The 13,139-nt window shown below is 39.6% G+C and overlaps 1 pseudogene; it reads left to right on the plus strand.

Moving 5' to 3' along the window:
- The first annotated feature begins 7,145 nt into the window (after positions 1-7,145).
- On the plus strand, positions 7,146-9,266 carry LOC120432743 (annotated as a pseudogene).
- The last annotated feature ends 3,873 nt before the right edge of the window (positions 9,267-13,139 follow it).

A 13,139-nucleotide genomic window follows, 5' to 3' on the forward strand; every position in this document is an offset into this window, starting at 1 on the left:
TAAATAACCCATTTCTCTGTCTCTGGTCAGAAACACCAATTATGCCATGCATGTAAGCGTGTTCTTCCCTGCATTTTATGTTAATTGGGTGTAAACTACTTCTTCATTAAATTAATTCATTGAGTTCTTCGTTGCCTTGCGATGTATTCATGTTAATGTACACTACGTGTAAGCTGTTTCTTCATTGCATCCTATATATTCATATTTAATTTATGCATTTCACCACTGAGCTTTAGATTCAAACTATCTCACTTCTGATTCATTTCAAAAATATCTCACATGTAACAATTTGTATGTGTGTTTTCTATTCATTAAGGTAATGACAATTATTTCTTTCATTATTCTTACCTTTTCTAATGTTTACCTCTTTGTTATGCTGTAGTGGACATCCCTAAACAATTCATGAGTTCAGGCTTCAATTTTCAATCCAATTATATCCTATATTCTCATGAGTCAAACTCGTCCAGCTTCATCTCTCACTGGTCCTCTCTGCACAATGTCCTATTCGGGCTTCAAAGCTCCAGCAAACACAGTCTCAACTCAGCTGCTGTCTTCTTCTCTGTTTCTTTACAGTCTTTTCTTTCAAATTAAGTCCCAGCATGGCAAAATATCACTCAATGTCCAGTGCTCTTCCACAATTCTTTATCCCACTGTTCAACTGCCCAGCCTGTATTTTCACAGTACATGTTGCATTAGTCTTACATGCTGCTGCTGGTCGTCAGTCGTCATCAGTGTTAATGGATCAGTGGCCCTGTCGTTTGCCTGCTGTATTCAAGTCCACGATGTTCTATCTGTCTTCATCAGGTGATTAACTGTCTTTTGCGTGTCTTCTCGGGGTGAAGGACAAAGTAAGAGCTCAAGCTGCACAATTTCGAGCCAAAGACTGGCTTATTTTCTCCCAATTCTTTTAATCTACTTTTCTGCTGCTGAACTCAAGGTTGCAAAGTTGAAAGACGCCCACCTGTATTGACACACTAAACCATATAATTAGTAATATATGCATTTTTCTTAAAGGCTTCATTTGCTTCATGTGCCTAGAGTTAAATCTCTCTCTCTGTGTTCTTTCTGTACACACTCAGTTCCCATATATGGGCATGCACAGTTCCTGTTCACTATTTCCTGTCGCTGCAGCCCCGGTAGACAGAGCAATATTTCCTGTTCCTCAAACTAATCTAACTCCTTTGTTTTTGTTTTCTTGAATTAAAAACACTTTCAAACTTTAGCACATCCTACTTTTCATCACACAAGAAATATATTTCACACTCCTTTATTCCATACACACCTTTTAAATGCTCTAACCTCTTTCAGACGCCATAAATCGTCTCACACGCACTGCCTTTCTCTCTCTCAGACTTCCCTTTTCACTTAGACAAATCACACAGTCACTCAAATCAAATACTGACAGCATTCACACAGTTAAAATCACACAAAATACGCTTTCATACGAGTATTTTGGACATGCCTTCCATGATCAGAAAGAGCAAGTCAAAAGAAAAAAGAAAAAGAAAACTGAAACCTCTCATAACATCACTGAAGGTCAAATATCTTCATAGACCCAAAAGTAAGCATATTATTTCCCTAGTCAAAAGTCAAACCGTTACTCACAGTAATTTTTAATCTCACAGCCTTTGTGTTTTGAAACTAAAAGAGGAAGGAACAGCGCCCAATTTAAACTGCGCATGTTGTCACTCAACAACACACACACAGAAAATGTAACTGTATATATATTATCTCAAACTGAAACAAAACCCATCTAAAATCCTAAAACATCTTACTTGACACCCCAAAACACACATGGCTTGCAGACATATTTATTAATTAAATTATCTCAAATTCAATTTCAGTTCTCAGAACCCAGGTAACGGTCTTAAGTATCAACAGTTTATGTATCCTATCTCAAAACCCCGCAAAAGTCATACAGTCATGGCAAGAAATAAAACTTTACTTACAATATTATAATAAACAACTCCAGCGTCTTAAATACAGGCATCAGCCATGTGTAGCAGTCCCTATAAACTTCCTATCAGTTTTACACAGTTTTACCTAGTACAGACACGTGTCAAGCAAACCCCATACTCATATTCTACAGTTATCATGAAATACTTATCATAATCAACAACAGTCACACAAATATAATAAACATAAACTGCATTTCTTCCCTTAAAACACAGATTGAAGTCGTCCTTAACCCTGGCTCTGCAGTCAGTCATTAGCCACTCATTAGTAAACAGGAAATGTCACTCTAAATAAGTCACAGGCATCTCATTTACATAAACACAGACACACTCTCAAAATAAACAGCCTGCTGCAGTGCCCGTGGCAGACAGAGCCTATATACAAACATAGAAATTATAACACAGAGACGTCTGATAAATTAAATAATATTTACAAGGCCTTAAATTGCACAACCTACATAATTTAGACAAAATTTGAATTAACCCTCCAAGGGACAAACTCCAAGTTTTTGATAATCAATGACCCAGTATCAGGTCCAACCTGTGTCTGGTCTAATTGCTAAAGTTCCTAAGTCAATTTAAAAGCGTCCAACGCCCAAGGTCCAACCTTTACTACCCAAAAAAGTGCATAAACCGTTCCAAACGGCAAAGTGGTCCAACCACTAGTTATTCTGGAGTGCCCCAAGCTCCACAGTGACCAACTGACTATCCCTCAACTGAGGACGGAGTCTAAGCGCCCCTGACTCCGCAAGCGTTACCTCTGAGCGATGCACTTCCTAGAACTTTCCACAGTTCCGTTCTACATGAATTTAATTACGTTTTAAAGACATCCTATGAAACCACCAACCCACTTTATTGATGCCCAAGCCCAGCTTTGTATTCAATTATAACTGTATGACCATATACAGATTTCAAATGACCTATTTCCTAAATTCAGTAGTCCAACTACTTTAAATTCTCTTTCCTTAGCAGTCCAACTGCATTTAAATCCTCGTAGCAGTCCAACTGCATTTCCTTTAATCAGTACTGTCACTTAACCTTACATTATCATTACTTCAACTTCAATTCTCATGAGATTTTCACCAAAATCAAAACAGACTTTTACCAGTAATTTTCAGTGAGTAGACTTTCAATTTTGTCAGAACCAATTCAGCACTGTTTGGAAATAATTCAACAGGTAGTGCCTTACCTTTGAATAAGCCGGCTTATGTCCACTCACTTCGACCACTGACTCGTGTCTGCCTGTTTGAGCACCTTGGACCCTCTCAGTCTCAACCTCTAACTCTCTCTACTCAACCCTGGCCAATGCACCAAATGTTACGAGTTCGAAATTGAGGATGAGAGTAAAACAATGATGGTCCAGAAGAGGTCAATCAAACAATTGATTTTAATGAATGCACATAGCGTGGAGAGGTGCAAACTGCAAAGCAGTTGTACATCTCTACCCAAAATACACTCTAGATTGTTTTTATAACATCAGGGTATTGTAACGCCCTTCTTGCGTTTACAAGCACATAATTTGCATGTACAGAACATTCATGTATTTTAAGAATTAACTGCAACATAGAGGTTCCTCCTTGTGGCATACTCTTCCGAATATAGTGATGACCTAAGGCCTTTGAGGTCACCATGGACTGGACATCCTTCCGTCACCTGTAACTAAGCAAACTCAAATACCACAAGAAGCTGAATACATTCAGGCCTTTGCTCAGCTACTATTTTACTGTAACAATATACTCAGCATATGAGTTATGATATATATATATTTAACTCAATCATTTTAAAGTAGTTATACTGCACCTGTAATAAACATGTTAATATTTGATTATGATAACCCCTATAATATAAATTATAACATAATGCCAGCAGCTTCAATAAATGCTTGGATGAAATGATAATTAATGCAATGACAAGATGATGGTTATGTAAAATAGTCCCTATAATTCTACACACTAGGTACAAAAGACAATCTATATCTCTTTGTCTTCGCAGCATTAGATTAGATTTATTTTATTTTTGGTCCAGTCAAGTACTGATGCAAAGAATCAGTAAACTACAGTATAATACAGAATATGATGCACTTTAGCACTGATTTAATGTTTACAACAACAACTAGGCTCACAACTATAACATGTATTCAGTTATAATTACAGGAAGTGATGCTTTGCTTTCACTTGACATGAACTTCGAGTGTGAAGGACACAAAGATGAGCTGCTGTCTGGTTACCTGCTGGACTTTATTCTGCTTCCAGAACAGGATCATCACAGGAACCTCAGCTCTTCTACATGGAGACCAAACAAGGTCCCAGTGGACTGAAAACATTCACTGAGTGACTGATTCCATCATTCAAACATTCACATGTTGGATTCATGGAATGAAAGATCTATATAAACCAAACAGCAGCATCTGGAACACATCTGGAAAACACAATCCCTCCATGCTCCAACAGTCAGGACAAACTCTGATTTTCTGCATGTAAATAAAGATTTATTCAAGTTTAACACTGTAGGAAATAATAGAGTCACATTTGTGTTTACAGAGTTAGAAAGTGTTTTATTGAGTTTAGTTTGAATCATTTTCTATCACAAAAAAGTTCATAGAAAATATAAATCATTTGATAACAGCTTCTCATCACAGGAATCATCTGTGTGAACAGATGCTGCTCATCTACAATCACAATGAACACCGGGGTACCACAGGGCTGTGTGATGAGCCCTTTCCTCTACTCCCTCTTCACCCACGACTGCAGACCTGCTGATGGTTCTAACACCATCATTAAGTTTGCAGATGACACCACGATGATTGGCCTCATCAGCGACAACGATGAGACCGTCTACAGGGAGGAGGTGGATCATCTGGCTGAGTGGTGCGACACAAACAACCTGCTGCTTAACACCGAGAAGACCAAGGAGCTCATCGTGGACTACAGGAGGAATGCTGACCCACATCCACCCATCCACATTAAGGGGACGGCTGTGGAGCGTGTGAGCAGCTTCAAGTTCCTGGGAGTCCACATCTCCGAGGATCTCACCTGGACAACCAACTGCTCCAAGCTGGTCAAGAAGGCTCACCAGCGCCTCTTCTTCTTGAGGACTCTGAGGAAGAACCACCTGTCCTCAGACATCCTGGTGAACTTCTATCGCTGCACCATCGAGAGCATCCTGACCAACTGTATAACAGTCTGGTACGGGAACTGCTCCGCCTCGGACCGGAAGGCGTTGCAGAGGGTCGTGAAAACTGCCCAGCGCATCGCCGGAGCACCACTTCCTGCCATAAAGGACATCTACAGGAAGCGGTGTCTGAAAAGGGCTGGGAAAATCATCAGAGACCCCAGTCACCCATCACATGGACTCTTCACCCTCCTGCCCTCTGGGAGGCGCTACAGGAGCCTCCGGACTAAGACCACCAGGTACCGGAACAGCTTCTTCCCCACAGCTGTCAGACTCCTGAACTCTGCCTCCTGACATCTGACCCACGTTAAACTCATGGACTGAACACACACACACCCACAACCACCTACACACACACAATGGACAACTGTACCCTCATACACACAGTAATAATATGGACTGAACCACCACTCACAACCACTAGCACTTTATATAGCCTCTGTAGAAATTATCCACATATCTCACTTATCTTAACTGCACTACTGTATAGTTCTGTGTAAATAATCATTCTGTACATACGATAATTTTTAATCCTACAACTGTTTATAACTTGCATAGTTCACATTTCTGTATAACTGTATATCTCAGATTTCTGTAAAGTTATTTATTTCATATTCTGTATAGTTTTTCATATTTATATCCTGTACATAGCTTGTACTCACTACAGCCTGTACATACTTATAGTTATAGAATATTCATAACATACCTTCACACCGTGTACATTATAACATACCATAATAGACCCATTTCTGTAATATACTTACACATCTCTATTATTGCTAATATATATTGTAATATATCTATATCGCGGCTAAAGCACTTTCTGGATGGATGCAAACTGCATTTCGTTGCCCTGTACCTGTGACATGACAATAAAGTTGAATTGTATTCTATTCTAAATATTCACTGTGTTATGGAACTGAAACTAAATGAAATCATCGACCTCAGAGCAACGTGAAGCTGATTTGAGATGTTTAGTTTTATTTCATTTCCTGTGATTCAGTTTTTTACTGAATGGCTGTTTGTAATGAAGTATTCACATTGATTTTATAATGATGATTATGTATGATAAGCTCTGATTAAGCTGTAGCGTAGAACAGGAAGTGATGCTTTTCTTTTCTTACAGAATCAGTGGTGTTTGTGTTCTTCGATCGATGTAGCTGTGAGTTCAGACCCTCAGGATTCATTTAGAGACTTAAACTTTGTACTTGATGCTTTAATGTTTTTATTGATAAGTTTAAATTGTGTTATGAAAAAATAATATTTTTATCTTTTTATCTTTTTTTTATAAAAATTGTTAATTAACCCTCATGCATTCCTCATAAAAAAAAGTTACCCTTTTGGGTAACTTTGGATTTTTGATTTTCAATATATGAGTCATTTTAAAGACTAGTTGCATGAAACTTGGCCAGGATGTGTATTTTAGGATTATTTTTAAAATTCAATGATCCCCTCTATGGTGTGGTGTATAGTAAAGGAGATTCACATATGTACTACCTTTCATATCCCTCGTACCATTTTGGGCCCCATTGACTCCCATTATAATCACATATTTTCAACATACTGTAATCCTGACATGTGATAATGCTTTTCTCGTGAATACCTAATGGATCTAAGCATCTGCCTTCAAAATAAAGGAAAAATAGGTTTTGGATCAAATGACCACAATATTAGGCATAGCACCACCATAGACATTTTCAGTGGTTTTGAATGCAGGACATGGTTATCTTACCTTGCAAAATGCATGACAATAAAACAGCTGACCACCATAAAATGGTATTGTGTATGTGTATGTGGGTGTGTGCTGTGTGTGTGTGTGTGAGAGAGAGAGAGAGAGAGAGAGGGAGGGAGAGAGCTCAAAGGCCAAAGGTGGTGCGTTTATGTTTTTTTTTTTTTTATCAGGGAGAGCCTCCTCTCTCTTATTGGATGCATGGTATAGCATGTTTATTCAGGTGCACCTTTGAAGTCTATGAGAATACTTTGCAGCCTGGTCTTAGTGGTCATTTCTGCACAGACACAATGAAGCGTACACTCAGTGTAGAGGAGGCTGTTGCTGCAGTTTTGCACTCTTCAGAAAGTGAAAAAGATACCACAAGCAGTGGAGATACTTCTGACAGCGAAGAAGAATTTTTGCCAGGCACCGAGGAGCTTTGCAGCTCGTCGTCGGAGGAGGAGGAGGAGGAGGAGGAGGAGGAAGAAGAGCAGGAGGAAGAGACAAGACTGGAGGATGACCAGTGGAGATCTAAAAATGGAGAAATCATGTGGCAACCCACACATGAAGAGGTCCTGCCATTTTTTCCTCCTCCCATTTTAACCCCAGGACCAACCCATTATGCAATTCGTAGGATCAGCAGCCCTGTGAGCACTTTCAATCTTTTTTTTGCTGAGGACATTATGCAGCTAATCCTGCATTTCACCAACCTGCAAGGCAACAGGTTAGTAAAAGACTGGAAGGACATAGATGAGGAGGAGCTGCGCGCCTACATGGGGCTTTTGATCCTGGCTGGCCTGTACAGGTCTCAACATGAAACAACGACAAGCCTGTGGGATGTGGGATGGGGATGGGCGTCTTCTGTTTCCTGCCACCATGTCAAAAAAAAGATTTGAGCAAATTAACCGGGCAGTAAGATTTGATGATCGTCTCTCCCGTCCAGGTCGCTACAGGGGGGACAAGCTGACTCCAATAAAAGATTTATGGAGCAAATGGAGCGACCGCCTGCCCAAATTTTTCAACCCAGGGAGGGATATCTGTGTAGATGAACAGCTGGTCCCTTTTAAGGGCCGCTGTTCATTCAAGCAGTACATGCCCTCCAAACCGGCTAAATATGGGCTGAAGATCTGGGCCCTATGCGACGTGCAGACCTCCTATGCCTGGAGGCTTCAAGTGTATACAGGAAAGTCTGCATCAGCAAATAGAGAGGTCAACCAAGGCATGCGGGTGGTGCTGGAGTTAACAGAGGGGCTGCAGGGCCACACAGTCACAACCGACAATTTTTTTGCATCATTTCCTCTTGCAGAGGAATTAAGGAAGAGGAGGATGGCCCTGGTGGGCACTCTGCGGTTGAATAAACCTGAGCTGCCCCCACAGCTGCTAAACATTCGAGACAGAGAAGTTCTGTCCTCCATCTTTGCCTTTAGCCACAACAGGGCTGTGGTTTCCTACATCCCCAAGCAAAGAAAAAATGTTGTCGTATTGAGCACCAGGCACCGGGAGCCAAAAGTCCAGGACTCTGGCAAAAGAAAGCCCCACATCATCCTGGATTATAACAAATGCAAAGGGGCAGTGGATCATCTGGACCAGGTAAGCACAATTATAAGTCATTTATTTGCCAAATTGTTTACTGTTTCTCATTGTTATAACTGATAAAGTCAGATAATGTGACTATGATAGTTTTGATATGAGATGATAGTTTTAGACTACGATAGTTTTGATAGTTACAGAAAGGAGAGGGGGGGGGGGGTCTAGTTTGACGCCCACAGGCAGGAAGAATCTCTTGCTTATGGCTGTATAAATCTATTCATGTCATCTGATCATTTCTTTTTGTTTTGCAGGTTTGTGGCACCTACTCATGCCGTCGGAAGACACGTAGGTGGCCCATGTGTCTGTTCTACCACATGATCGACGTAAGCTGCTACAATGCTTTCATCCTATTCACCGCTGTGGACCCAGAGTGGAACAGAGGAAAGTATCACTTGCGGCGTCTGTTCATAGAGCAGGTTGGCAGAGCCCTTATAAAACCCACCATGATGAAGAGAACCTGCCTGCCCAGAACACCATTTGCTGCCAGCCTGGTCTTACAGGCCCAGGGCAGAGAGCAGGAGCAGCAGGAGCAGCAGGAGCAGGAGCAGGAGGAGGAGGAGGAGGAGCAGGAGCAGGAGCAGGAGCAGCGGTCCACGATGAGGAACCAGTGCGCATCATGTAAACGGCGCAGAAGAATCCGAATGAGCTGCTGCAAATGTGGTGCCCCGGTCTGCAAAGTCCATTGCAAAATACTTTGTAGTTCATGTTATAAGATGTAAATTACATCTTTGTTCAGTTTGTTGTTTTGTTTGTTCAGCTCAGTTCAGTTTGTTTTTGCAATAAATTTTCATTGTTCCAAAAATAATAATGCATCCAAATCAATGCTGTTATGAATTATTTACCCATTCAAGGCTGTAATAACCTCATGCCAAATATTTCCATTTGCAACTAATTTTTTGAAAATATTGCATAATATGGATTTTTCCCCTCCAAAAAACAGGGGTTTTTATGACAATAAAGCCATAAAAACCTAAAAAATATTTAAAAAATAATGAAAAACTGTCATGATCCTGGGTCCTTTTGACCCAGCGTTTTGTGTTTTCTATTAGTGTCATTTTGGTTCTGTTCTTCCTCCTGTTTAGTGTTATTCCGTTCTGCCATCTACTCCTGTGTTAAGTCTGCGTCTCCTAGTCTGTGTCTTTGTGTGTATGTGTTTCCTGTTTTATTGTGAAGGTCTGCGTCTGATGTGAGTGTTTTCAGTTTGCCTCCCTTGTCTCGTCATGTTAATCTCTCCCAGCTGTGTCCCCCACCTGTGTGTAATCTCCCTGTGTTCTCTGAGTGTATTTTAGTCGTGTCTTTTGTCTTAGTGATTGCTGGTTCGTCTGTGTCTTTTCCCCTCAGTCCTCCTGTGCAGTCTCTCGCGTTGATCTCCCTGCAAGGTACCCTCGCTCGTGTTCTGGTTTTGTGTTTAGTTTTAGTTTTCCCAGTTTAGAGTATTTTCTGTTCTGTTCCTCGCCCCCCCTCCTTCCTGTTGTGTTGTATTTCACCTTTTGTTAATAAAGCTCGCTCACTACTTAGCAGTCCGCATCTTGGGTCCTTATCTACATTCCACACGTCTGCTACGCGCGGCGTGACAAAAACTTTATATCTATGGTTAGGTCTGAAGTTGTTTAAAAGATCTGATGTGAAAAAAAATGAAAAATTAATTCATATATGATATTGCTATAGCACCTTTTGGATGGGGACCCTTTTGGGTCCCGAGGGACATGAAAGGGTGTAAATTGTAAAAATTTTCATTGTTCCAAAAATAATAATGCATCCAAATCAATGCTGTTATGAATTATTTACCTATTCAAGGCTGTAATAACCTCATGCCAAATATTTCCATTTGCAACTAATTTTTTGAAAATATTGCATATTATGGATTTTTCCCCTCCTAAAAACAGGGGTTTTTATGACAATAAAGCCATAAAAACCTAAAAAATATTTAAAAAATAATGAAAAACTTTATATGTATGGTTAGGTCTGAAGTTGTTTAAAAGATCTGATGTGAAAAAAAATGAAAAATTAATTCATATATGATATTGCTATAGCACCTTTTGGATGGGGACCCTTTTGGGTCCCGAGGGACATGAAAGGGTGTAAATTGTAAAAATTCTTATTGCTCCAAAAATAATAATGCATCCAAATCAATGCTGTTATGAATTATTTACCCATTCAAGGCTCTAATAACCTCATGCCAAGTAGTTCCATTTGCAACTAATTTTTTGAAAATATTGCATATTATGGTTTCCCCCCCCCCAAAAAACAGGGGGTTTTATGACAATAAAGCCATAAAAACCTCAAAAATATTTAAAAAATAATGAAAAACTTTATATCTGTGGATAGGTCTGAAGTTGTTTAAAAGATCTGATGTGAAAAAAAATGAAAAATTAATTCATATATGATATTGCTATAGCACCTTTTGGATGGGGACCATTTTGGGTCCCGAGGGACATGAAAGGGTGTAAATTTTGAGGGACGCATGAGGGTAATACTACATGTAAAGATATTTTATGGATTTATAAATGTACATTTTAAAAGCAGAACACAGCAGTGTTCGAGGTTTTTTTTGAAAAATGAAACACAACACTGACTCACACACTTGTAAACATAACTCTTATTAATGTGTCATACATTTTTCCTGTGGGCACTGCAGTGTCTTTTGTTTCATAGTTTCTACATTATTGCTGCTCCAGATCATGACACAGTGAGTTTACAGCTGAGATTAAACAACTCTGAATGACAGGAGGCAACATGAAGGTTAGAGGATACTGGTGACTTATGAAAGTAGACTGGTAATAATCATTTTCTAATATTTGATACTGACTCTGCTGACTCTCAATCTGTGTAGATCAGCAGAAATGTGTCACATAAATCTGAATTTTCAGAGTAAAACAGACCAAAGAAAACAGTCTGACACTTTCTGTTAGTTTTTTAGGACATTTTAGTTTGATGTTTGAATTCAAATGATCAGGTTTTAACAAAGCTGTCGTTCTCTGATCCTGATACTAACACACATACACACACTTTCACTGATAGGATGTTTCCAATCATTTGCACTGTATAGGACAAGTGAACATGTTGCTGTTGAAAGTGTCAATTTCAATCAGATTAGTTCAGGATGACAATAATTCAAATGTTGTTTACCCTCTGTGAACTGAACAGGTTAAGCTGTAGCTGTCCTGCTTTCTCATTGTTCGTTGTTGCCTCTGCCATGACTTCACTGTTATGTATTCAAATGATTACTTGCTTCAGTTTGTGTGACAATGCATTCAGGCTGTGGATATGTGAACCTTATGCTATTTCACAAATAGCATAATGTGTGAAGATTTGTGTGTGTATGTCTATGTTATGCATGTTTATGTTTTAAATAATTTCCATTGCTAAACTGTAACTGATACTCTCTTTTATTAAATACATTTTATGAAAAAAAATAATAATTTAAGTGACATATCATATCTAAATAGGTCTTTTTGAAGTTTTTTAAAAAAAAATCTGTGTCAAAGTAGTCAACTTTCCTAGAAATCTAAGAGCGATTTTAATTTTTCCAGATGCCAGCAAACTTATCATTCTCCATTTTGGATCTGCACCTTTCCTCCATGAACACCTCCCTCCCTTTATACATGTACTGCGTCATCTCTAAACTAAGCTCACTCGTCTATCATCCATTTAGCATCATTATCATCTTCCTCGTCTTCCCTATCTGCATTGTCATTTCCTAATTTCATTGTCCAAGCAACTGTACATCAACAACAAAGGCTATAAGTTGTAAGTCATCCTCCAACATGGTCTCCAAGAATAGAGGAAAAAAGGCTCCACCTTCATGAAACTAAGACTGAGTCACCCTGACTGCTTCACCTACCTACAACATTGTCATCTTGGACCTGTTTGCTGTCTTATCATGTATCTTCACCTGTTGCTGTATTGTCATGATTAATTTAAAAGTATTGTGGCATGCAGAGGAATCTTAGCAAAGAATCTCTACCCCAAGCTGTTTGACCCCAAGCTGGTAGGAGCTCTTTATTAAACACACAGCTTATGCTACACTGTGCTTTGAGGGTCAATAAAAGCATAACAGAACTCACTTATGGTACTGCATTCAGTCCATAAAACAATAACTGTCAGTGACTTTGAACCGCAGTACAAACACAACATTCAAGATAACAGTTAAAAGTAGTGTAACCATAAACAATAAAACAAGAACATCTAAACAGCAGCACATGTCCCAAGGCATGATGGGAGAGAACTAGCTGCTCCCCCAACACGCCACAATATTATCCCTGCCAATCATTTTTTACTTTTTCTCCTGCTTTGGACAGATTTTCTTTCACATGCTGACTTGTGTGGGGCCATCGGCGGAGCGGGGGGGTGACTTACTGGGCTTAAGCATGGGTCACTTTTTCAGAAGCCCGGGGTCTTTTGGAGTGTAATTTGTTTCATAGTTAGATGACTGACTGGCAACTGTATAAAACAAAAACTACACACAATATTCGAAGCACATGGCGCACAGTCCTAAATTCCCCTTAATTTTGGTATGATCCGAGCTCAGGCACTGGGCGACTGAGCACAGCACTTACGCCTGTAAGCGAGGGGGGAGAAGCTGCTGCCTGCGAGTTTGCTGCAGACAGAGGAGAGCTTAAGTTTGACCAGGTACCAAAGCAAATCATTCGTACTGTACAAATAATGTAAATATGACGGTGTATCACAAAAGATTGATATCAAACTGATCA

This window comes from Oreochromis aureus, linkage group 3 (genome assembly GCF_013358895.1).
Source record: "Oreochromis aureus strain Israel breed Guangdong linkage group 3, ZZ_aureus, whole genome shotgun sequence".
NCBI classification, from domain to species: Eukaryota; Metazoa; Chordata; class Actinopteri; order Cichliformes; family Cichlidae; genus Oreochromis; species Oreochromis aureus.